The sequence below is a fragment of the Mesoplodon bidens genome (genome assembly GCF_964165515.1).
Source record: "Mesoplodon bidens genome assembly, contig: HAP1_SCAFFOLD_182, whole genome shotgun sequence".
Classification (NCBI taxonomy): domain Eukaryota; kingdom Metazoa; phylum Chordata; class Mammalia; order Artiodactyla; family Ziphiidae; genus Mesoplodon; species Mesoplodon bidens.
This window is the reverse complement of record NW_027671175.1, coordinates 975,881-999,197: the sequence shown is the minus strand read 5'-3', so window position 1 is coordinate 999,197 and position 23,317 is coordinate 975,881. Positions and strand designations below refer to the sequence as shown.

Sequence of the window (23,317 nt, the reverse complement as noted above, 5' to 3'; positions counted from 1 at the left end):
TTTTTGTTGCAATGGTAAATGGGAGTGTTTTCTTGATTTCATTTTCAGATTTTTCATCATTAGTGTACAGGAATGCCAGAGATTTCTGTGCATTAATTTTGTATCCTGCTACTTTACCAAATCCATTGATTAGCTCCAGTAGTTTTCTGGTAGCATCATTAGGATTCTCTATGTATAGTATCATGTCATCTGCAAACAGTGACAGCTTTACTTCTTCTTTTCCAATTTGGATTCCTTTTAATTCCTTTTCTTCTCTGATTGCTGTGGCTAAAACTTCCAAAACTAAGTTGAATAAGAGTGGTGAGAGTGGGCAGCCTGGTCTTGTTCCTGATCTTAGTGGAAATGGTTTCAGTTTTTCACCATTGAGGACAATGTTGGCTGTGGGTTTGTCATATATGGCCTTTATTATGTTGAGGAAAGTTCCCTCTATGCCTACTTTCTGCAGGGTTTTTATCATAAATGGGTGTTGAATTTTGTCGAACGCTTTCTCTGCATCTATTGAGATGATCATATGGTTTTTCTCCTTCAACTTGTTAATATGGTGTATCACATTGATTGATTTGCATATATTGAAGAATCCTTGCATTCCTGGAATAAACCCCACTTGTTCATGGTGTATGATCCTTTTAATGTGCTGTTGGATTCTGTTTGCTAGTATTTTATTGAGGATTTTTGCATCTATGTTCATCAGTGAGATTGGCCTGTAGTTTTCTTTCTTTGTGACATCCTTGCCTGGTTTTGGTATCAAGGTGATGGTGGCCTTGCAGAATGAGTTTGGGAGTGTTCCTTCCTCTGCTATATTTTGGAAGAGTTTGAGAAGGATGGGTGTTAGCTCTTCTCTAAATGTTTGATAGAATTCACCTGTGAAGCCATCTGGTCCTGGGCTTTTGTTTGTTGGAAGATTTTTTATCACAGTTTCAATTTCAGTGCTTGTGATTGGTCTCTTCATATTTTCTATTTCTTCCTGATTCAGTCTTGGCAGGTTGTGCATTTCTAAGAATTTGTCCATTTCTTCCAGGTTGTCCATTTTATTGGCATAGAGTTGCTTGTAGTAATCTCTCATGATCTTTTGTATTTCTGCAGTGTCAGTTGTTACTTCTCCTTTTTCATTTCTAATTCTATTGATTTGAGTCTTCTCCCTTCTTTTCTTGAAGGGTCTGGCTAATGGTTTGTCAATTTTGTTTATCTTCTCAAAGAACCAGCTTTTAGTTTTATTGATCTTTGCTATCGTTTCCTTCATTTCTTTTTCATTTATTTCTGATCTGATCTTTATAATTTCTTTCCTTCTGCTAACTTTGGGGGTCTTTTGTTCTTATTTCTCTAATTGCTTTAGGTGCAGGGTCAGGTTGTTTACTCGAGATGTTTCCTGTTTCTTAAGGTGGGATTGTATTGCTATAAACTTCCCCCTTAGAACTGTTTTTGCTTCATCCCATAGGTTTTGGGTCGTCGTGTCTCCATTGTCATTTGTTTCTAGGTAGTTTTTTATTTCCTCTTTGATTTCTTCAGTGATCACTTCGTTATTGAGTAGTGTATTGTTTAGCCTCCATGTGTTTGTATTTTTTACAGATCTTTTCCTGTAATTGATGTCTAGTCTCATAGCATTGTGGTCGGAAAAGATACTTGATACAATTTCAATTTTCTTAAATTTACCAAGGCTTGATTTGTGACCCAAGATATGATCTATCCTGGAGAATGTTCCATGAGCACTTGAGAAAAATGTGTATTCTGTTGTTTTTGGATGGAATGTCCTATAAATATCAACTAAGTCCATCTTGTTTAATGTATCATTTCAAGCTTGTGTTTCCTTATTTATTTTCATTTTGGATGATCTGTCCATTGGTGAAAGTGGGCTGTTAAAGTCCCCTACTATGAGTGTGTTACTGTCGATTTCCCCTTTTATGGCTGTTAGTATTTGCCTTATGTATTCAGGTGCTCCTATGTTGGGTGCATAAATATTTACAATTCTTATATCTTCTTCTTGGATCGATCCCTTTATCGTTATGTAGTGTCCTTCTTTGTCTCTTCTAATAGTCTTTATTTTAAAGTCTATTTTGTCTGATATAAGAATTGCTACTCCAGTTTTCTTTTGATTTCCATTTGCATGGAATATCTTTTTCCATCCCCTCACTTTCAGTCTGTATGTGTCTCTAGGTCTGAAGGGGGTCTCTTGTAGACAGCATATATATGGGTCTTGTTTTTGTATCCATTCAGCCACTCTGTGTCTTTTGGTGGGAGCATTTAGTCCATTTACATTTAAGGTAATTGTTGATATGTATGTTCCTATTCCCATTTCCTTAATTGCTTTGGCTTCGTTATTGTAGGTATATTCCTTCTGTTGTGTTTCTTGCCTAGAGAAGTTCCTTTAGCATTTGTTGTAAAGCTGGTTTGGTGGTGCTGAACTCTCTCAGCTTTTGCTTGTTTGTAAAGGTTTTAATTTCTCCATCAAATCTGAATGAGATCCTTGCTGGGTAGAGTAATCTTGGTTGCAGGTTTCTCTCCTTCATCACTTTAATTATGTCCTGCCACTCCCTTCTGGCTTGTAGAGTTTCTGCTGAGAGATCAGCTGTTAACCTGATGGGGATTCCCTTGTGTGTTATTTGTTGCTTTTCCCTTGCTGCTTTTAATATGATTTCTTTGTGTTTAATTTTTGACAGTTTGATTAATATGTGTCTTGGTGTATTTCTCCTTGGATTTATTCTGTATGGGACTCTCTGTGCCTCCTGGACTTGATTAACTATTTCCTTTCCCATATTAGGGAAGTTTTCAACTATAATCTCTTCAAATCTTTTCTCAGTCCCTTTCTTTTTCTCTTCTTCTTCTGGAACCCCTATAATTCGAATGTTGGTGCGTTTAATGTTGTCCCAGAGGTCTCTGAGACTGTCCTCTGTTCTTTTCATTCTTTTTTCTTTATTTTGCTCTGCATCAGTTATTTCCACTATTTTATCTTCCACCTCACTTATCCGTTCTTCTGCCTCAGTTATTCTGCTATTGATCCCATCTAGAGTATTTTTCATTTCATTTATTGTGTTTTTAATCGATGCTTCATTCATCTTTAGTTCTTCTAGGTCCTTGTTAACTGTTTCCTGCATTTTGTCTATTCTAGTTCCAAGATTTTGGATCTTGGAAATAGAATCTTGGATCATCTTTACCATCATTATTCTGAATTCTTTTTCAGGTAGGCTGCCTATTACCTCTTCATTTGTTAGGTCTGGTAGGTTTTTATCTTGCTCCTTCACCTGCTGTGTGTTTTTCTGCCTTCTCATTTTGCTTATCTTACTGTGTTTGGGGTCTCCTTTTTGCAGGCTTCAGATTCGTAGTTCCCGTTGTTTTTGGTGTCTGTCCCCAGTGGCTAAGGTTGTTTCAGTAGGTTGTGTAGGCTTCCTGGTGGGGGGGACTAATGCCTGTGTTCTGGTGGTTAAGGCTCGATTTTGTCTTTCTGGTGGACAGGTCCACGTCTGGTGGTGTGTTTTGGGGTGCCTGTGGCCTTATTATGCTTTTAGGTAGCCTCTCTGCTAGTGGGTGGTGTTGTGTTCCTGCCTTGCTAGTTGCTTGGCATAGGGTGACCAGCACTGTAGCTTGCTCGTCGTTGACTGAAGCTGGGTGCTGGTGTTGAGATGGAGATCTCTGGGAGATTTTTGCTGCTTGATATTATGTGGAGCTGGGAGGTCTCTTGTGGACCCGTGTCCTGAAGTTGGCTCTCCCACTTCAGAGGCACAGCACTGACTCCTGGCTGCAGCACCAAGAGCCTTTCATCCACCCGGCTCAGAATAACAGGGAGAAAAAGTAGAAAGAAAGAATTAGTAGAAGAAAGAAAGAGAGAGGGAAAGAAAGGAAGAAGGGAAGAAAGGAAGGAAGGAAGGAAGAAAGAGAGAAAGGAGGGAGGCAGGAAGGATGGAAAGAAAGAAAGGAGGGAGGGAGGGAGTGAGGAATGAAAGCAAAAGGAAGAGTGAATGGAAGAAGGGAGGGAGGGAGGAAGGAAAGAAAAAGAAAGTGGGAAGAAGAATGGTGGGAGGGCGGGAGGGAGGAAAGAAAAAGAAAGAAGGAAAGGAGGAGCGGAGGGTGCGAGGGAGGAAGGAAAGAAAAAGAAAGTGGGAAGAAGAACGGTGGGAGGGCGGGAGGGAGGAAAGAAAAAGAAAGAAGGAAAGGAGGAGTGGAGGGTGGGAGGGAGGAAGGGAAGGTAGGAAAAAAAGAAAGAGCAGGTAAAGTAAAATAGAATAAAGTATGAAATATAGTAGCGTTATTAAAATTAAAAAGTTATTATTGAAAAAAAAACGGACAGATAGAACCCTGGGACATATGGTGGAAGCAAAGCTATACAGAGAGAATCTTACACAGAAGATTACACATACACATTCACTAAAAGAGAGCAGGGGGAAAAATCAAAACTCTTGCTCTCCAAGTCCACCTCCTCAATTTGGGATAATTCGTTGTAAAAAGAGGAAAAGGGCGAGAAGTCTGAAATCTTGCTCTCTAAGTCCACCTCCTTAATTTGGGATAATTCGTTGTAAAAAGAGGAAAAGGGGGGAAAGTCTTAAATCTTGTCCTCAAATTCCACTTCCTAAATTTGGGATGATTCGCTGTCCATTTATACACTCCACAGACGCAGGGCACATCAAATGGACCGTGCAGCTTTAATCCGCTGCCTCCGAGGCTGCACAGAGAGACTTCCCTGTCTCTGCTCTCACAGCTCCCGGGTCTCAGCCTTGGACCTGGCCCCGCCTCTGCGCGTAGGTCGCCGGAGGGCGTCCGTTCTTCGCTCAGACAGGACGAGTTTAAAGGAGCTGCTGATTCGGGGGCTCTGGCTCACTCAGGCAGAGGAGAGGGAGGGGCGCGCAGTGTGGGGCGGGGCTGTGGCGGCAGAGGCCGGCGTGACGTTGCAGCAGCCCGAGGCGCTCCGTGCGCTTTCCCGGGAAAACCGTCCCCGGGTCCCGGGACCCCGGCAGTGGCGGGGTGCACAGGCCCCCCGGAAGGCGGGGCGGACAGTGACCCGCGCTCGCACACAGGCCCAGCGGTGGCAGCGGCAGCAGCAGCCCCAGCGTCCCACGCCCGTCTCCGAGGTCCGCGCCTTTAGCCGCGGCTCGCGCCCGTCTCCGGTGCTTCCCCAAGCAGCCCTCTTAATGCCCTCTCCTCGCACACCAGGAAACAAAAGGGAAAAAAGTCTCTTGCCTCTTCGGCAGCTCCAGACCCTTTCCCCGGACTCCCTCCGGGCTAGCCGCGGTGCACTAACCCCTTCAGGCTCTCGTCCTTTCGCCAGCCCCAGTCCTCTCCCTGCGCTCCGACTGAAAGCCGATACCCGAGCCTCAGCTCCCAGCCCCGCCCGCCCCGGCGGCCAAGCAGACAAGCCTCTCGGGCTGGTGTGTGCCTGAGGGCACCGATCCTCTGTGCCGGAATCTCTCCGCTTTGCCCTCCACAACCCTGTTGCTGTGCTCTCCTCCGCTACTCCTAAGCTTTCCCCCTCCGCCACCTGCAGTCTCCGCCCGCGAAGGGGCTTGTAGTGTGTGGAAACCTTTCCTCCTTCACGGCTCCCTCCCACTGGTGCAGGTCCCGTCCCTATCCTATTGTCTCTGTTTATTCTTTTTTTCTTTTGCCCTACCCAGGTATGTGGGGAGTTTCTTGCCTTTTGGGGGTCTGAGGTCTTCTGTCAGCGTTCAGTAGGTGTTCTGTAGGAGTTGTTCCACGTGTAGTTGAATTTCTGATGTATCTGTGGGGAGGAAGGTGATCTCCGCGTCTTACTCTTCTGCCATCTTCCCAAGCTCTATCTTGATTACTTCAAATTTTTGGCAATTATGAATAAAGCTGCTCTAAAAATCTGTGTATAGGCTTTCATGTTTTGCATTTGGATAATTAACTAGGAGTGTGACTGCTGGATTGTATGATAGGTAAGCCTATATTTAGCTTCATAAGAAATTTACAAAGTGCTTGTACCATTTTGCATTCCAACAGCAATTAACGAGCTTTCCTGTTGCTCTATATCTTCACCAATATTTGGTGTTTTCCATGTTTTGGAGTTTAGCCATTCTGATAAGTGCTTAGTGGTTTCTCGTGAAATGAAGTTTTCTTTTTTTTAATAAATTTATTTTATTTTTGGCTGCGATGGGTCTTTGTTGCTGCGCGCGGGCTTTAGTTGCGGTGAGCTCGGGCTACTCTTCATTGCGGTGCACGGGCTTCTCATTGCGGTGGCTTCTCTTGTTGCGGAGCTTGGGCTCTAGGCGCGCGGGCTTCAGTAGCTGTGGCACGTGGGCTCAGTAGGTGAGGCTCACAGGCCCTAGAGCGCAGGCTCAGTAGTTTTGGCGCACGAGCTTAGTTGCTCTGTGGCATGTGAGATCTTCCCAGACCAGGGCTCGAACCCATGTCCCCTGCATTGGCAGGTGGATTCTTAACCACTGCGCCACCAGGGAAGCCCAGAAATGGAATTGTATTAATTCTGTTTTACTTTAGTTTGGATGCAGACCCTATTTATTTATTTAGTAATGTAGCTATAGTCTAGTACCTGAAAACGTTTATCCTAGAACCAGATTGTCTAGATTCAAATTCTAACCCTACATTTTGCTCCTTGTGAGACATAGGCTAACTACTTAGCATGTGCTTCAGTAGCCTTATAGATAAGATGGAGATAATAATACCATCTACCTCACAGAATTGTTAAAATTCAGTTAGATTATCATGGAACATATAAATAACAATAAGAGTATCTGGCCTATAGTAAACTCTTTTACCTTTAATTGTATATAATAATTTCATTCTTTTCTTTTATCAAGGGGAAGGAATTTAGAATGTAATTCCAAATATTGATAGAACTAGGGTAATTATTTTAATTTTAAATTAATTAAAAAAACTCAGTTACATAAAGATAGAATTCCTCTATTTCTGCATCATTACCATATTTAGCTTTCAGCACAGTATTTAAATTTCAATTCAGTAACTTCACAGTTGTACGTCTTTTTACAAACTTTCAATATTGAGAACAGTGGCCTGAAGAATTTTTAAGCTGTTTTTTTTTTTTTTTTTGGTGGGAGGGAGAAGAAGGATAAGTTTTAACCCCACTATTTTGTAATTTAGTTTGGTCATGACTCTGATTTGATGAAACTGAGATCAGTATGATAAATGAAATTGCAAAGTTCAAGACTTTGCTCCACTGTTTATTGTTAACTATTCAAATGAACTGAATTCTTAAAATTTCAGTTGTTTCCAGAACATGCCGCTTCTGAAGCATCTTAACCTCAATGTGTAAGCAGATTGTTATTATTCATCTAATCCATCAACCATAACTGCATTGCCAGTGGTCTGGCCCTAGGAGGGCACAAAGTTCATAGACTTAATTATTACAAACAGTATGTCTTCTATTTTAATTTTCTAGTGGAGGGTAACTCTGGGTCAGTCATGCAAGGAACTGACTTAAGTTCCATGTCCTTGAAAAATGTTGCCACCTCAGTTTAAATTAATGGTCTAACAGCTTCGACCATTTGGGGAGCACTCTCAGTAGTCATATGTCCTAAATTTGACTACTTTCATATTAGCATTGTTAAGACATTATGGGAATTCCCTGGCAGTCCAGTGGTTAGGACTCCACGCTTTCACTACTGACGACCTGCGTTCAATCCCTGGTTGGGGAACTAAGATCCCACAAGCCATGCAGTGTGCCAAAAAAAAAAAAAAAGACTTAATTAAACCCCAGAACACAGTCGTGCTTGTCATGGGCATCATGTTTAAGAGTTCTTCTCGATATACAGACTGCCAACAAACACATGAAAGGATGCTCAACATCTTTACTCATTAGAGAAATGCAAATCAAAACTACAATGAGATATCATCTCACACCAGTCAGAATGGCCATCATCAAAAAATCTAGAAACAATAAATGCTGGAGAGGGTGTGGAAAAAAGGGAACACTCTTGCACTGCTGGTGGGAATGTGAATTGGTACAGCCGCTATGGAGAACGGTATGGAGGTTCCTTAAAAAACTACAAATAGAACTACCATATGACCCAGCAATCCCACTACTGGGCATATACCCTGAGAAAACCATAATTCAAAAAGAGACATGTACCAAAATGTTCACAGCAGCCCTATTTACAATAGCCCGGAGATGGAAACAACCTAAGTGTCCATCATCGGATGAATGGATAAAGAAGATGTGGCACATATATACAATGGAATATTACTCAGCCATAAAAAGAAATGAAATTGAGCTATTTGTAATGAGGTGGATAGACCTAGAGTCTGTCATACAGAGTGAAGTAAGTCAGAAAGAGAAAGATAAATACTGTATGCTAACACATATATATGGAATTTAAGAAAAAAAATGTCATGAAGAACATAGGGGTAAGACAGGAATAAAGACACAGACCCACTAGAAAAGAAAAAGCGTTCTTCTGTCACATCAAAATTTTCTTGGACACCAACCACCACATGATAGATCTAATTGGATGGTAATATATATACATATATGTAGCTGAGCTCTCTTCCACTGCAATAGAAACGCCATAAATGATTTAACTTTTTCATAGAATTTGTCCTGTGAATTCTCAGCCTTATCTTCATTACACTGAATAATGGTGTTTGCCTTTGATAATGCTATTTTTGGTTATGGAGTGTGGGGCATGATTTTTCTCCTGCATTCAAGAGATAATCCTTTATAAACTCTCCATTCCTAAAAATAGTTTTAACGGAGAAAGGGTATTTTCCAATTCCTATGTGATTGGATTTTGCAGCATAATCATTTATTATACATTTAATATTAATGTTTTATAAATCTGGGGAATTTCCAACTCTGCTGAGAAATTCCACTGGGAAAAAGAAAAGAAAAAGAATAATAAAATAAAATGTCCCTGTACTACTCAGTGCTCCTTTCTTGGTAGTGGAAAACACATTTCTAAGAAAAGTGGAAACTTTAACAACTCAAATATCTTCAAGATAAATATTGCCCTAAAACTTGCCTTATCATAAAACCATACAAAAATTAGACAGATTTAAAAAAAGGGAGTCAGAATTGTTTATCTAATTGATCAGAGCCAAAGGGCCAGTGATTCTTTTTTAATATTGAAATAATATAAAAAATAAGGTGAAACATACCTTGTGGTCCATAAGTCAAAGGGATTCCTTAAAAGATATTGTATTTATCATAACTAAATTTAAAAACTCTAGTTTGCAAACAATATTGAAAGCAGAGAGATTAAGAAAAATTACCAATTTTTGAAACCTTTTGGACATTTAAAAAAAATAATAACAAATGTTATTTTATTAAATTTTAATAAACTGTGTACAACATAGAAATACTTGCCATATACACCATTCTTGGACATTTTCTTACAATTGTAAATATTCAGAGCACTTTACTATATTCCACAACAGCATTTTTTAAGGTTTATTTTTCATAAAGGAACAACTGTGTAAAAGATCAAGCAGCATCAATTGTCTGTTTCATTGCCCTCCAAGGCAATCTGTGGAATTAAATAATTGCAATTTTGACCTCTACTGCAAATGATCAATCAGCTGAGGCTTCTACTAAAAGTCCTTAATATGACAAAGACAAAAGAAGAAGATACAATTGTCAGATGAAGTGGCCAGAGATTTACTGATCTTATTTTTTAAAGTCTTTATTTGCACAGTAACAAATATAAATATTTGATTATTTCATTAAGTTTATCCAGTGAGTATTTATTTATCAGCTAAGAGGCCCTAGGCACTAATCTAGCCATTTGGGATCTAGAAGTAAATAAAACATAAAGAGACCCCTTTACCTTATGGTACAAGAATTCTTTTGAGAAGACAGATATTTATGGGGAAAAAAAAGTAAACATGTTGTGTGTTAGATTGTGATGAAAGTTAGGGGGACAAACATAAGTTAGGGTAACAGTCCCTGTGGTGAGATGTGGTGAGCTATTTTAATAGAATAATGTAGGGTGACTTCTCTAATAAAGCTACCTTTGAAAAGGCATTGGAAGAAATTAAATGAACAAGCCAAGGCTCCAGGATAAACTTGGCAGGCAGAGCGGATACCTAAAGCAAAGGTCCTGAACCTTCCTGCTGGTCCAGTGGTAAAGAATCTGCCTTCCAATTCAGGGGACACACGTTCGATCCCTGGTCGGGGAGCTAAGATCCCACACGCTGCGGGGCAACTAAGCCCGTGCACCTCAAATACTGAGCTTGCGTGCTTCAACTAGAGAGCCTGAGGGCCGCAAACTACAGACCCCATGCACCCTGGTGCCCGTGAGCCACAACGAGAGAGAAGCCCACACTCCACAACGAAAAGATCACGCCTGCTGCAACTAGGACCTGACGCAGCCAAAAAAATACGGGAACTAAATAAGTAAATAGACAAATAAATAAAGAGAAGACCTAAGATAGATAAATAAATAAATGAATAGAAGGCCTAAGATAGATAAATAAAGAGAAGGCCTAAGATAGATAGATAAATAAATAAGTAAATAAGTAAAGAGAAGGCGTAAGATAGATAGATAGGTGAATAAAGAGAAGGCCTAAGATAGATAGATAAATAAACAAATAAATAAATAGATTAAATCAATCAATCAATCAATAAAGTAAAGGCCCCAAGGGGCATTGTGTGTGCCTGGAAGTGTGAGGAAGTCAATGTAGTGGATGAAGACAAAGTAAGGTGGTAGGCAGTGAAGTTGGAGGGGTCACCAAAAGGACAACTGGCAGTGACTTAATTTGCTGTGTGTGTATGTATTTACCTTGAACCAGGAACTCTGTGTTCAGGCCACACACCTCAACTCTCCATCCCTAAGTGATACTTTAGAATTTGTTTTTAATGAGAAAGAGGGAAGAGAAATAACAGGTGTGTATCTATTTGCGTGTGTGTGTTTATTCTTTCCTAAAAACAGTACTAAATTCTTTGATTTTATTATTTAAAAGAACTGTTAGGAATTTTTATTTCTATTATACAGTTGAAGAAATGGTCCACAAATTCTGTTTTTTTCTGCTTCCTAAACATATCCTCTTGCTACCTGCCCAAACAGTCATTCTGGGATCCCAGGGTGGCCAACAAAAAGTGCTAATGTATGCCTTCAAAGAAACACAAGGTAGAAATGACTTGGAAGTTGGCCCCAGATTTATCTGGGTTTGAATTCTAGTACTGCTACTCGTTGGCTAGGTTAACACTTGTTAACATAGTCATGCAAATATCCCAGGCACTTATTAGTTTCATTTGCCTGTAAAATGAGTATAATAATATCATGTATGTAAAGATTAACATATATAAGGAAGCTAGCCTAGAATCCCCAGATGAAAATAATAAATATTAGTTCCCGTCTTCTCCCTTCCTTCAATTAGGAGATGGAGATCAAGTGGGGATTCAACCTGGTTTGGGGAAATTGATGGACAGAAAGAAAGCATGCGCAGGACCTGCCTTGTGAGGCAAAGCTCACTTCCCAGTGGAGAGTGGAGGTGTGTGGTCTGATCCCTTGAAGAGTTCCTGGTTCAAGGCCTGAAAAGAACTGAAGGTAAGGAAAGGGTGAGAAAGAGGGAAAGGGAAGTAGCAGCTGTGTATCTATTAAAATAATTAACAGCTAACGCTATTAAAATAATTCAGGGGAGGGCTTCCCTGGTGGCACAGTGGTTGAGAGTCCGCCTGCCGATGCAGGGGACACGGGTTCGTGCCCCGGTCCGGGATCCCACATGCTGCGGTGCGGCTGGGCCCATGAGCTATGGCCGCTGAGCCTGCGCGTCCGGAGCCTGTGCTCCGCAACGGGAGAGGCCACAACAGTGAGAGGCCCGCGTACCGCAAAATAAATAAATAAATAAAAATAATTCAGGGGAGATTTGAATTTAGAATTGGTAGAGGTGGAGGTGGGGATGGTGGTGATATTCTGATGGTTGAACTAGCAGATGTGAAATAGGAAGTGAAAGAAAGTGAGGTGTTAATCATGATTATCAGCTTTTTGCCAAACCCCCCCCAAAAAAAACTGTAAGGCGTCTGTGGGACTATGGAGTGAAGCAAATTGGGGCAGAGAAAGATCCCTTCTGTTGAGTAGACAACACAATTGAATATGACTCAAAAGTTTGAAGGAGAAGATTCAGGAACACAAACAAATTGGTATGTAAATCTGTGAGACCAAAAGAAAAAAAAAAGAAACAAACAAAAAAAACGCATTAATTGCTTATACAATAAGATGAAATCATTTTTCATTTTATATTTACTCACTCAAATATTGTCCGAATTTAAGAAATGCTAAGGGTTTATCCATTTTGAAATTTTCCATTTAAAGAAAAAAATAATATTCTCACAGACATATTCATCAAGAATGAGATGACCAGAACTTGAGGAAAGTAAAAATAATAATAATGTTTTGTGAATTTTATGCAAGTGAACTTTCTCGAGATGCTTTTGACTATTAATTTCTCTTCCTATTTTCTCTGCCCTTAGATTTGTTTCATGAACCACTGCTGAGAATGAGCTTAATAAGTAGTTTATTGGAGTTGGAAGTCACAAGAAAAACATACCAGGAGAAAATAAGATTTATGAATATGTACATCATTGCACTCTAGATTATTTCACTTATTAGTCAATACAATCTATTATAATTATAAACTATAATAATAACTAAGGAAATTTAGATTCAAAGAGGTCATGTAAAATGTTTTAAGGTCTTGTCTTAGTTTGCTAGGGCTGCCATCACAAAATACCACAGACTAAGCTGTTCAAAAGACAGAACTCTTATTTTCTCTGGAGGCTGAAGTACAAGATTGAGTTGGTTTCTCCTGAGCCCTCTGTCCTTGGCTTGGAGAGGGCTGCCTTCTCACTGGGTTCTCTAATGGCTTTTTCTCTGTGCAGATACATCCCTAGTGACTCTTCCTCTTCCTATAAGGACACCAGTCACATTGCATTAGGGCCCACCCATATAACCTCATTGAATCTTAATTTTCTCTTTAAAGGCCCTATCGAGAAATACAGTCACATTGTAAGCTATTAGGAATTAAGACTTCAACAAAAAAATTTAGGAGGACAATATTAAGTTCATAACACTCACATGGCTATTAAAAAAATAAAACTGAGATTTTCATACTCTCAGACTCCAAAATCCACCCTCTTTCCAATATACTGTGCACTGTTTGACATTAGACCTAGGCCTGAGACTAAAGATAGAGGTAGGAACACAGAGCTGATAGGGAGCAGAGATCATTCGAAGAGGCTTATGTAGTGGAGTTATATAAATTTTGATACTTCAGTTATTGCTCACTCTACCTTGAGTCAAATTACCTGTATGCCATTTAGAGCTTTTTGGTTTCTTTTTTAATTAATTAATTAATTTTTATTGAAGTATAGTTGATTTACAATGTTGTGTTAGCTTTAGGTATACAGCAAAGTGATTCAGTTATACATACATATATACCTAATTTTTTTCAGATTCTTTTCCCTTATAAGTTATTAAAAATTATTGAGTATAGTTCTCTGTGGTATATAGTAGGGCCTTGTTAGTTGTATAATTTATATATGGTGGTGTGTATATTTTAATCCCCAACTCCTAATTTATTCCCTCCCTCTTTCCCCTTTGGTAACCATAAGTTTGTTTTCCATGTCTGTGGGTCTGCTTCTGTTTCATATATAAGTTCATTTGTATCTTCTTTTTTTTGATTCCACATATAAGCAATATCTTATACTTGTCTTTCTCTGTCTGGCTTCACTTAGTATGACAACCTCTAGGTCCATCCATGTTGCTCCAAAATACAGCTGGATTAAAATCTCAGCAAGGCTCTTCGTTAATCGCTTACCAAAGGTAGACTCCTTGACTTTTAATTTACAGTTCTTCATCTCTAACTGGGAAAATCCTGTTTACTTTTCAGAGCTATTGTGATGTGTAAATGAAGCGGTAGGCTGCAGCAGGGTAGCTTTTCAGTAAATGCTATCTCATCCTGTCACTAGAGATTCTGGAAATTTTTAACCCTTGGGTCAAGCGTCTCAGTGTCTTTCATGACTACAAATATACTTTGAGTGGCCCCAACACAAACTATCAAATAATAAGGTATCTTAAACCTGTTACAAGTTTGTTTAATATAGTGTTTGAGATTGGAACAAAAAAACAGTTTCAATATGGAACCATCTGTAGAAGTGAAAGGAAGTTTGTGCCAAAAATATTTCCTCTGGCTAAGTGATGAATGCTTTGATCTAGAAGTTGACTTAATATAAAATTGCCTAATTTGTATGCTGAGAGAGAGAGGAGGTACAGAGCACTGTTAGAGAAGCGTTAGATTTTCCTGAGTTTAGTGTTTTATCAATTGATGCAATTAATTGTTTCTAGTCTATGTGTGTATGTATATGTATTTTATGTATATATATATATATATATATATATGTTTCTAGTCTATGTATATATACACATATACATCATAAGACTATATATAAATACATATTTGTAGTATATATAAAATATATAAAAATATATGTAAGGAAATATAACATTTTCTTATTGAAAAGGGGGAAATTAGTAAAGAACAATTATTGTATAGTTAAACTTATGTAATATATGAGTATACCCTAGAAAAAAGATCAATTCATATTTGTCTGATATATACATATGTATAAGACAGTTATTACTTGTCCTATATAGAAAGAAAACTTACTACATTTGAGATAGTATTTAACATGTTTGGAATGACTCCAAAAATGATTTGAAATAACGTGAATATTAGATGAAAATTGCCCTTTGAATATATTACCTACTGTGTGTAATTGTTACTACTGTAAGAAACTTATCACTAGTATTATAAGCATCCTTAATTGTAAGTTATTGTTTTAAACCCAATTTTACATAAGATAACGCACTGCAGTGCATGTTGGTGTCAGTCCTTCTGATTTCAGACAGATCTTGAGTGCAGATGGGGACTGAGGAATGAGTTGAGGACACAGAGCTGAGAGTTCAGAGAAACCAAGACTAGAATTCGTAGGTCAGAGGAACAGTGACAGGGCTGCACAGAGAGAGAATTCCAGATGGCAGCAGAGTGCTCCCCTCCAGCATTTGGCTAAGTGCTGATCAGGGCATGTGTCTGAGGTTAGGGAAAACCACCTCAAGGATTGGGTGTAACAAGGCATGGCATTCACACAAAGACAGTCATAGTGCATGTTCTCACCCCACCTTCCCGACTGGAAAACCTCAAAGTTTACAGGGTGCTGTACACAGAAGGGTTTTGCCTCAGTAGTGGGAAAAAAATTAGCCTAAAACAAAACTGCAAAAGTTCCAAATAACAAATCTTATAAACCAGATCCAGAGGATCAAAACATTCCTAAGGAATTTTAATAAATCTCAAAATTAAGCATAAGAATGTTTATAGAAATAAATATATCTAACACTCACTATGTAAAATTCACAGTGTTAGAAAACCAATGAAAAGTTACCAAGGAAGTGTTAGAAGTAGTAAGCACTGATACTAAAACAATTATTATACCTGTACTGCCTATGTCCAAAAGGAAGTAGAAACAAAGAAGATAAAAAGTAATGCAAAACAGACTTTCAAATTTCTAGAGATGAAAATTACAATGTCCAAGATGAAAATAAATTGGATGTAATTAAAGACAAACTAAATATGGTCAAAAAAAGTTTAATGAACAATAAGCAAAGGGGTAAATAAACTTTACTATATTCATAAAAAGTAATAAAATGACAAAAAGGAATGAATTATTGACATACACAACATGAATAAATCTCACATATGCTGACAGAAAGAAGACAGACAAAAAGGGTATATATGGTGGAATTGAACATATACGGAATTCTAGAAAAATGCAAATTATTGCATGGTGACAACAGATTAGTTGTTGCCCGGGATTAGAGGGGTAGGTAGAGTTGGAAAGAATACATTAAAAAGACCATGAGGAAACTTTTTTGTCAACAGATCTGTTTATTATTTTGATTGTGGTGATAGTTTCATGGTTTTATACATACATCAAAACTCATCAAATTGCATACTATAATATGTGCATTTTATTATATAAACAACTTAATAAAGCTGTTTTAATATTAATTTACATGAAAGTATGAAAGAACATGTAATGGATTTTCCTATCTCTTCAAACTTGTGTTTTAAAGACTTGAAATTACCACTGTAATGTTCAAAGGAGCAGTTTTACAGGGTTCACCACTGTAAAAATTTATATAGCCTCATTTTTCTTCAAATTAAAAAAATAACATTGATTTAATGGCAAGAGTGAGGTTTCATTTTTTATTATCTATAAAATTGCAACCACGTGTGGTAAAAAAAATCTCTCTGGGTCTGTTACGTATTTTCTGACCTTGAGAGTAGAGGCAGTGACTTCTAATTTTCCAGATTATCTTTTCAAAGACTCACCATTCAGTCTAAGAACTGAACATGACTCTTACCTTGATATCACTTGCATGACTCTGGTGACCTTTCCTCTTTTCTGATCCCCTCAGAGGTAACCACTATCTTCAGTTTTGCATTTAAAATTTGTTTGCTATGAATTTAAGCTTTACCAAATAAATTGAGAGAATTTATGGGTTATTTTTCTGTTTTTTTGACATATCTCCTAGTGTTAAATATGCAAGAACAGTTAGGCAAACAACTAATAACAATGTCTGCAGCATAGTGTGATATTTTCAGTTTTTAAAAATTCGATTGTGCCAAATTATTTTCTTGAGGCTTCCCTGGTGGCTCAGTGGTTGAGAGTCCGCCTGCCGATGCAGGGGACACGGGTTCGTGCCCCGGTCCGGGAAGATCCCGTGTGCCGCGGAGCGGCTGGGCCCGTGAGCCATGGCCGCTGAGCCTGCACGTCCGGAGCCTGTGCTCCGCAACGGGAGAGGCCACAACAGTGAGAGGCCCGCGTACCGCAAAAAATAAATAAATAAATAAATAAAATAAAAAAGGCTCTGCTTTCCCCCATTTAAAAAAAAATATTTTCTTAATCTCTTGGATCACCATATTCACCCAACAGAACACTAATGTGTGTAACAGTTGCACTACTTCCCTGCCATCTCTTAGTGATATCTCTCTGTGCTTTCAATTTGTATGTTCCTTATCATTAGTGACACTAATCACTTTTTCATATGGTAATGATTCTTTAAATTTTTCCCCCTAAATCCCTGATTTTTTCCCCATATTTTTCTATTTTTAATTAAAAAAATTTATTGGAATATAGTTGCTTTACACTCTTGTGTTAGTTTCAGGTGTACAGCAAAGTGAATCAGCTATACCTATACATATATCCCCTCTATTTTGGATTTCCTTCCCATTTAGGTCACCACAGAGAACTGAGTAGAGTTCCCTGTGCTATACAGTAGGTTCTCATTAGGTATCTATTTTATACATAGTATCAATAGTATATGTATGTCAATCCCAATCTCCCAATTCGTCTCACTCCCCGCTTCTCCCTTGGTATCCATATGTTTTTTCTGTATGTCTGTGTTTCTATTTCTCCTTTGCAAATAAGATCATCTATATCATTTTTTTAGATTCCACATACATGTGTTAGTATACAATATTTGTTTTTCTCTTTCTGACTTACTTCACTCTGTATGACACACTCTAGGTCCATCCACGTCTCTACAAATGACCCGTTTTCGTTCCATTTTATGGCTGAGTAATATTCTATTGTATATATGTACCACTTCTTCTTTATCCATTCCTCTGTTGATGGACACTTAGTTTGCTTCCGTGTCCTGGCTATTGTAAGTAGTGCTGCAGTGAACATTGGGGTGCATGCATCTTTTTGAATTATGGTTTTCTCTGGGTATATGCCCAATAGTGGGATTGTTGGGTAATATAGTAGTTCTATTTTTAGTTTTTTAGGAACCTCCATACTGTTCTCCATAGTGGCTGTATCAATTTACATTCCCACCAACAGTGCAAGAGGGATCCCTTTTCTCCACACCCTCTCCAGTATTTATTGTTTGTACATTTTGTGATGATGACCATTCTGACTAATGTGAGGTGATACCTCATTGTAGTTTTGATTTGCATTTCTCTAATGGGAAAATGAAATGTTTTATCTGGGCATTTTTTGTGTGTGTGTGTGTGGTATGCGGGCCTCTCACTGTTGTGGCCTCTCCTGTTGCAGAGCACAGGCTCCGGACGTGCAGGCTCAGTGGCCATGGCTCACGGGACCAGCCGCTCCGCGGCATGTGGGATCTTCCAAGACCAGGGCATGAACCCGTGTTCCCTGCATCGGCAGGCGGACTCTCAACCACTGCGCCACCAGGGAAGCCCGCGGAAAAGCTTTGATGCCTAAAAATGTCTTCTCATCTACTAACTGATGGTTGGCGCTCAACTCTCATCCTTTTATCTCAGAATCTCATCCCTTTAGCTTAAATCTTTTTTTCCCATTAAAATTCAAATACTGGTTGTGCTTTAAGATCGTAGTCATTTTTACCTCAGCCTGAATGATCCAAAAGCAAGTTTTGATGATGTGCAAGAGGGAAGAGAACTTGAGGGCATAAGGGTTCTGCAGAGGGTATTAGGGAATAGAGAAGACAGAGCAATAAATAGACTCACAGGGGAAACTCAGAAAGTGGAGCTTGATGAAACAAGCAAACATCACGGTTTTGCTAAGGTCTATTCTAATTAGTTGTTATTCGTGTGTAAAAGTTTGCCTAAAAAGCATAACCTATGAGTGATTTGTGCCCCTGCATATTACGGATGTATCATAAAATTCAAACAGTGCAAGGAACACACAGATGACCACATGGCCTCAGCCATGCTCCATTTTGTAGTCTGCCCACTTTGAGCATCAGAAAATGGATTGTAGAAATCTGGTTCATCTTATTTTAAACTTCTCATTCCCCAAATTTGAAATAGTATTTATTTAAAAACCAGGTTCTTTATAAAGATCGCAAAAACACTATAAAGTATTCATTGAAAAGAACCTAACATTTACTACTGTAGTACATTATGTACAATTTATTGACTATTTCTACTGAATATACATGTATGTATTACATAATCTAACATTTATATTAAGTATAACTATAATATGATTTTTTTTTAAATTTATTTTATTTATTTATTTTTGGCTGTGTTGGGTCTTCGTTGTTGCATGCGGGCTTCCTCTAGTTGTAGCGAGCAAGGGCTACTCTTCGTTGCGGTGCACGGGCCTCTCATTGCGGTGGCTTCTCCTGTTGCGGAGCACGGGCTCTAGGCACACGGGCTTCAGCAGTTGTGGCACGTGGGCTCAGTAGTTGTGGCTTGCGGGCTCTAGAGCGCAGGCTCAGCAGTTGTGGCGCACGGGCTTAGTTGCTCCGCGGCATGCGGGATCTTCCCGGACCAGGGCTCGAACCCGTGTCCCCTGCATCGGCAGGCGGACTCTCAACCACTGCGCCACCAGGGAAGCCCCTATAATATGATTCTTGTGTCAACCCTGACAAAGCTGGTGAAATCCTTTGCTACAAAAATATGTCTCTGCCTTATATTTTTGTTTCAGTATTAGTTTCCACATTTGCCAGCAAGATACTTTTCATCCTACTAAACTAATAGGCCACTTAGTTGAATACTGGATAAAATACAAATGGCAGAGAATTCTCCATTTCTGTTTATAATTTTAAAAATTTCAACTAAAAGTGCAAAGCTTTTATCAATTTCTGTAGCTTGCTCTCTTCCTAAACCTACTTGCTTCTTCCATCAATATTTAAGTTTCTGGTTTTAAATAACTGTGACTCTCCTTTAACGTGTTCTCTGTTAAAGGCTTTCTCTCCCTTTAGAATTGTTAGTAGGAGAAGTGGTACTTTTGTGGGAAGAAAACTGCATCTTCTCTACTACCCAGCTGTCAGGACTATAGAGCTACATCCTCAGTTGTATAATCAGAAACCTGGCCTGGCATCAACTAGTGGGATTAATAACCACTTTTTCAATGCCTTGCAATTAAAAGATTTACATCAACTTCTCTTTGTTTTAACAAGAGCATATAGAACCCAGTGTGGGTGTGGCTCATGATTCTGCTTCTCTGACTCATGATCTTAGACTTCTTGCTTCCAACTTCCTAATGAATGTGCCCTTTAGCAATTGCTGGGGGCCAGGTTTGTTTACTGCTACTCCTTTCCAACAGTTCAATGCCACGAGGCATCTCTTGAATGTATTTCTTTGCTACAACGTATTTCTCTCCCCTGCCCTCACCCCACTCTCAGGTTCTGTTGCTTATTTAAGATTTGCATCTGTAAAGAGTCCTTTGGGTTTGTTTCCTTGGTGGACTGGCTGTCTTCCAAGATTTTGTTGTTAATCTTGTCTGACCTTTTAAAGATGACCTTTTGGTGTTTTTATAAAACTTCTCAAGAAAAGGAAAACAGAAGTGCTCATCTAACCCTCTTCTAAAGACTAGGCAAAAAAGCCAGTTGTTTTAAAACATTATGGCTGGTGATATAAATGGCTGCAGCATATTATATCTACACCTGCATGTTTTTAACTTCCAGAAACTAAAAATCAGCTCTGCAACATGCAATCAGCCATGAAGAAAGAAACAAACAAAAACCCAGTATTGAAAGTTTTTTGCCTGATACCTGAATGTATTGGTGAACAAGCCTGCTACTTCTAGTATTTACATAAAGACAGTAGTCAAATAACCAATGCACTAAAACAAACAATTCTTCTGTGAGAAAAAAAGAATGATGCTACTTAGAGTTGATGGACATGAACTTTAGGAATTTTAGAGCTGAAAGTAATCTTGGAGGCCTCCTTTTATAGATGAGGAATATGAGGTCTATGGTGGTTAAGTGAATTGTCCAAGCCAGAGATGGGACTAGGGTCAAAGTTGAGGTCTTCTGCCAGGATGTTGAGCTTACTCTTTGAACTTGCTGGGTGTTTACATATTGCATCAACAGAGCCCATATGTACTGGATTTTCTTCCATTTACTAATAGAAGCAAGTTAGTGCCTTTACAGGTATTGTAGTATAAAATCAGCCCATTCAGTCAAACTAGTCAAAAATTAGTCAATCTAGGAGTCCCAAAGAGACAATGCTTTGCAGGCTTTTTCTTTTCTTTTCTTTTTTTTTTCCACTGGAAATGGGAATTAGATAGATAATGCATGTTTGTGTGTATGTATGTATGTGTGTGTATATATATATATATATATATATATATATATATATATATATATACTTATATCTTGTTCAAATTTAAAAGAATACAATTTTTTATAGTCTATGTATGACATAAAAATAGAACGTCATTAATCAAATACATTTGCAGTATTTATTTTTGTAAGTAACTTCCTTTCTTTATGTATCTATACAGTTTTAAAGATAATGGGACAACACAGAAATATTATTCATTTTCAAGCTAACACTGATAAATAATGTTTTGTAAGTGCCCTAAATTATGTAAAGACTAAAACTTCCATTGTTCTATCTATTCTATGGAAAGTGGTTGATGTTTAGCTATGAAATAATGTATCAATCTCAGGAAACAATTCTTAGGTTAAAAAACTCATTTTCCCCGTGATGTCTTTTCACAAAGATTTAATTCAAAGAATTTGCCTTTGTAAGATCTCCATCACTTTTCACCATTGTTCCCATGCATGTTCCTGTTAAGAGTGCCTGATTCTGTTGCTAAGCAACCTTGCAGTCTTTTTGGCTCATGATGATGAACTAATAATTATTTAAAATGTGTCTGTTTGGATAGAGTCTTTTAAAGAATATCATGATACTTTTGTGTAAGAGGCTGGGTAAGAGGGTTCTTCATTTCAACTTACAGTTCTACAGGAATATAAGTGATAGAATGATGTTTTCCAGAAGAGTTGGAAGAATGCCAAGAGTACACTAAAAAGCACTAGGTCTTACTTCCTCCCGGTATGCTTTTTTTCTAGAAAAGGGTAAAAGTCAGTCAGATGAAAAGTCAAGAAATTTACCAAAGGACTTCAAAGAAATATGAGGAACATCAATATTCCTTTTATTGACTAGATTAAATTATTATGTTTTTCCTTCTCATCCCAAATTCTTAAGAAAAATTGTCAAGCCATACTATGTTGAAAAATAAGTCCCATGTAAGCAAGACATGGGTATTTGAATTTTATCAGGCTTCCAGAGAAAACTAAATTGTTGATTAAATCCTCATCCTGCTTGCTCTTGTCCCAGACATCCCTCTCCAGTTCAGGAATATCCTCCTTTAAATAGCTTATTTAACCATATGGGACTGATGCCAGTAGCCTTAATATTTTCTGTACGGTATACTGTGATATATAAGGGGACTACCATCATATCTCTAGCATGTAGTGAGAGTTAGTAAATAGCATTCCCAGTGTGTATCTGGAAAAACAAAAAGGTTGTTCCTTTAAACCATCTTTTTTGGTGATAAAGCAAAGAATCAAAGGTATTTCATTACTAAAGAATCCGAGAATGTCCTAACTCTAAGAGAAGAGCACTTCTAATGTCATCTCAAAATCCATCCAATCCAGAAGCAGAGCTGATGGTGCTACCAAGAGACAGAGTCTCCTTGTGGTGACACCACCTTCAAAAGTTTTGCAAGGTACCCCCAAACATCACCAGTTTTCTTTACAACCTTGCTTGTCTCTAGTATTTAAAGACACATCTGATACTTATTGATTCTATTTATATTTTGAGGGTGATCCCTTCTTAGGGATATCATCTCATATGCAAAGTTAAAAGTATTGGTCATTTTTCTCTCCTAAACTTAAACTATTATAATTTATGTTTAAGGCAGCCAAATTTAACAGCTTTGGGGCCATAAAGGTGAGTGTTTAAATCTTGGTTCACTGTTCTGGAGGTGGTATATGGCCACTCCAGGTATCAGTTTTCTTACTTATAAAATAGGGTTTGCAGTGCTTTCTTCACAGATAAAGGATTAAATTTGATATGCTAACATAGTGTCTACCATATAGTGTACATTAAATGTGAGCCCTCTTTCCTATCTCCACTGGGTGTGGCCAACTTCTAGTTTTCTAGGATTTACTAGAAAATTTCATACCTTCTAGGAATATATGTCTTCTGATCATATTCCCTTACCATCTTCATTTTACTAAACTAAAGGCTCTTAATTTTTTTGTAATTCCCACATTCTTATTTCCTATCTCAGCTACTTTTCTGTTATTTTTTTAGAATTCAGTTTATTTTAGCAGGCATGAATTGAGGTAAGGGGAATTACAGTAGGTCCTGTGGTTACAAATGTCAACAGGATCCCTGTTCTCAGGTACCTTACAGTCTAGTGTCAAGAGTAGTAAACAGACAAAAAATTGCAATTTGACCTGATAAATTCTGTGATATTGGTAAGCCTGTGACAACACAAGGGAAATATCTAAATCAGATTAGGGAGGATGGGAGATTAAAGGTAAAGGAGCTTGCCGTACTTGTAGGCTTTTCTCTAGAGTTGGCAAACATCTTTACCTGTGTTCAAGGTTTAGATGGA

At 38.3% G+C, this 23,317-nt stretch overlaps 1 pseudogene across 1 annotated transcript in view; it reads left to right on the top strand.

Annotated features, from left to right (window-relative positions):
• Positions 1-12,008: 12,008 nt before the first annotated feature.
• The window catches only part of LOC308611724 (ferritin light chain-like), a 99,645-nt pseudogene continuing 88,336 nt past the window's right edge, over positions 12,009-23,317 (top strand). The window contains exon 1 of the transcript in view: positions 12,009-12,055. The product of the transcript in view is annotated as a ferritin light chain-like (transcript). The remainder of the gene's footprint in view (positions 12,056-23,317) is intronic.